Below are 3586 nucleotides of genomic sequence, written 5' to 3'. Positions count from 1 at the left end.
AGACCTATTTCTCTGTAATATACTGAATGCATTTAAATGCAGTGAGAAGAACGAAGCAGAAGAAATCTTGTCCAGCTATGCCGTGATCTTAGTATAAAAAACACAAACTAAAAAAAATTTTTTTTTTTTTTTTTTTTTAGTTTGTGTTTTTTTTTTACATATTCATCCGCGCCCCCCCTGCCATAACCCCGCGCCCCCCCACAGTTTGAAAACCGCTGTTCTACAGTATATAGGCCTACAGCATAACTGAAGGCCAATACATAAACTCTATCTTAATAGATAAAGTAGCCTACCATACATACATAGCCTACATATATACATGTTAAAGCATACAAAATCGAAGTGCACAGTCACAAAGCAAGTTTTTTTGCTTGCAGTCCACAATGAACAGACTTTAAAAGCACTGCTTATTCCACACTTTTGTGTTAAATATGCTATGTAACTGCTTAATTTATCATCATAACATCTAAACTATTATAATGCTTTACTAGTGTACTACACATATTGCACAATCACAAGAATAAACAATAATACAAATACAAGTTTATTTAATTTAAAAACGTTATTAAAATTAATTTAAACTTAAATTTGTTTTCATACAGGCTTGCCATGTCTGTATTTGCTGCACCGTCCAGGAACCCTGTGTTAAAGACTGGTAGCGAGTGGGCCGTACTCCTTCAGATGGATGAGCACACCTTCCGTCGCCATCTAAGAATGTCGTGGTCACAGTATAATTTCCTGCTCATGAAATTTGAGCAGCAGGGGCTGAATGAGGTCAAGCATATTGGCGGGAGACCAGATGTGCCACTTAAGAAGAAAGTTTTAATGATGCTGTGGTACATGGCCAATCAGAATTCATTCAGGGAAATAGCCGATAAATTTGATGTGTCCCAGTCGACGGCCCACCGCTCAATTTTCGAGCTTCTCAGGGCACTATGCTCAATTGCCTCCTCCTTCATCGCCTGGCCCAATGAATGTGAGAAGAGGGCTTCTTCTGCAGCATTCTCCAGGGCCTGTGGAATTAATAATATAATTGGGGCGATTGATGGGTGCCACATAAAAATCCAGAGGCCTATTATTAGAGGAGGGGACTACCTCAATAGGAAGGGGTTTTATTCTGTGATCCTTCAGGGGATCGTTGACGAAAGGGGCCGGTTCCTCGACATATTTGTTGGAGCCCCAGGAAAAGTACATGACGCCAGAGTGTTGCGCTCCTCAAACATCTACAGCACCTGGGAGGAGAACATGGGGAACTTCCAGCTGCTGGGGGACAGCGCTTACATTGGACATGCCTTCCCGTTCATATTGTCCCCAAAGCGCGACAATGGTGCGCTTACTGTAGAGGACCTAGCCGCCAACCTGAAAATAAGCCGTGGGAGAGTGATCGTGGAGCAGGCCTGGGAGGGTCAAGTGCAGGTGGAGGAGAGTCAGAGACTTGCAAAACACAAGGCTTGACATAGTGGTCATGGTCATCATGGCTGTGTCTTGATTCAGAGACCACGCACTTGGTAGGACGCAGTCTCGCGGTCTATGAAGGCTATAGCCTATGAAGGCCAATTTTAAGGCCGGTTTTAAGGCCAACGAGCCTTGTTAAACGAGACGGTCTCCGCAGGTCTCCGTTTACGAGCATTTCCGGTTTACGTAACAAGCCGTTACCTTGCGTGACGACTCGCCGCTCCTGTGCTGCCTAGCAACCCTGATTGCTGCCAACGGAGACAGCCCTGTCAGCGGAGGAAAAAAGAAAAATAAGTTGTCTACCAGACGAAAAGAAAAAAAAAGTACAAGAAAAAAAGAAAGGAAGATAAAAGTTAAGAAGATGGAGCAACACGTTGCTGTTTTGTTATTTTTTATTTTATTTTATGCAATCTCTGAAAAAAACGCAATGAATCTTGGGATATGTGGGGCCACGAAGGATACATCTGATGCAGCCTTCAAAACTGCTTCAAAACTGTGAAACGAAGGCTGCATTTCACGACCGCATATGAGGAGCCTTGCAAGGAGCCTTGCAAATGGGACAGCCTTTGTGCGCCGCTATGACGCAATCGGTCTTCAAATGCAGCCTACGAGGCCGGTTCCAAGACCGCAACCCCTGAATCAAGACACAGCCCATGTCTGCCTGCATCATGCACAACCTGTGTGCAGGGTCCACAGATCTATGTGAAGACCATCCACAAGGCTGCCCGAGGCAGGCTGATGACGATGAGTAGGACGATGAGTCCATTGTCTCTTGAAATAAACATTGAAATAAATCAAAGTCAAAACTACATTCACAATTGTGCGTTAAAATGAATCCAGTGTTAATATTAAAATATTCGTTGGACTACTGCCATTTAAATCCTTTATACTTTGGGGCCTTTTCTACACATTCACTTCGAATATTTAACACAAATATTCAAACAGATGAAAGTATAATTAACACAATTACTGTGTGCGCCTCTCGGACCATGCTGAATATTAAAATTAGGTGGCTTTGCGTCTCATGTGACCCATTACACTCTTCAATTTGCAATATTGACAATATTGACAATAGTCCACGTTTCAAAAGTATTCAAAAGTGACCCTGGCTTTTCTTTAGCCTACTTAACTTTGTTAAAAATAATAATAATTGTTAAACATTTTAGATATGCTACAATACAAATGTTTTGAAATATAGAACAAATACGATTTTAAATATACAAGAATGATTTGATTTAATATAAAACATTTTTTTTTAAATATCCAACAAATAACTTATTAAAAATACAATTACATTTTACAACAAGACATTTAAAAACATAGATAATAATATAATAAAGATAGTAAAAAAAATAATATATATGTATATTACATGGAAAAGTTTACATTTTAATAAAAAATAAGAGCATATGTCTATTAAGATGTAAACTTTTCCATGTAATTCTTAAACATGTTTTCGAAGGACTGCTGGGACGCCCTCATTTCCTCCACCATCTCGGCATGCCTTCGCTGGCTTGCAGCCTCTGATTCCCGGAGGAGCTGCATAAGGTCCCCTTCCTCCGCAGGACGCTTACGCCTCGATGGCGTGGAGGTTGGGGGAGGGAGGATGGCTGCTCCTGAATGAAGCTGGTCAGGTCTCCTGATCTCAATTCCCAAAGAGGTCCCAACAACTGGGAACTCGATATCGTGATTTCCCCCTAGCAGTTCCTCCATCTCCCTGTAGAACACAAACCTCATGGCCCCCTTTCCTGTACTATTGTTGATGTCCTTTACTTTTTTATAGGCATCCTCAAGTGTAGACCGCTTCCTCGCCACTCTGTCTGGGTCGAAGCACATGTGAAAGTGGTCACCAAGCTTGGTGGCCATCTCCTTCCACATGTGCTTCTTTGAGCCCTTTGCGAGCCTCATTCTGCGATTCAGCTCATGAAGGGTCTTCGGCATCTCTCCTCCATCCGCCTCCAACTTCTGCCTCATGAGATCAATGAGGAACAGAGTCTGTTCCCTGTCGAAAGCAGAAGCTGGTGGCAGTGGAGTGATTATTTCCTCTGTGTCGTCCTCTCCATGTTCTCTCTCTGCTTCTACTCCCTCTCCTTCAACAACCTCCAAACCTAAAATAAATACATACAAAAGG

The 3586-nt window shown here is 42.2% G+C and overlaps 1 pseudogene across 1 annotated transcript; it reads left to right on the top strand.

Annotated features, from left to right (window-relative positions):
* Positions 1–609: 609 nt before the first annotated feature.
* LOC307268061 (putative nuclease HARBI1) lies at positions 610–1489 on the top strand (annotated as a pseudogene). The gene has a single exon. The product of its transcript is annotated as a putative nuclease HARBI1 (transcript).
* Positions 1490–3586: the final 2097 nt, after the last annotated feature.

Source organism: Ammodytes marinus (assembly GCF_949987685.1).
Source record: "Ammodytes marinus genome assembly, chromosome: 21".
NCBI classification, from domain to species: domain Eukaryota; kingdom Metazoa; phylum Chordata; class Actinopteri; order Uranoscopiformes; family Ammodytidae; genus Ammodytes; species Ammodytes marinus.
This window is presented reverse-complemented; position numbering and strand designations above follow the sequence as displayed.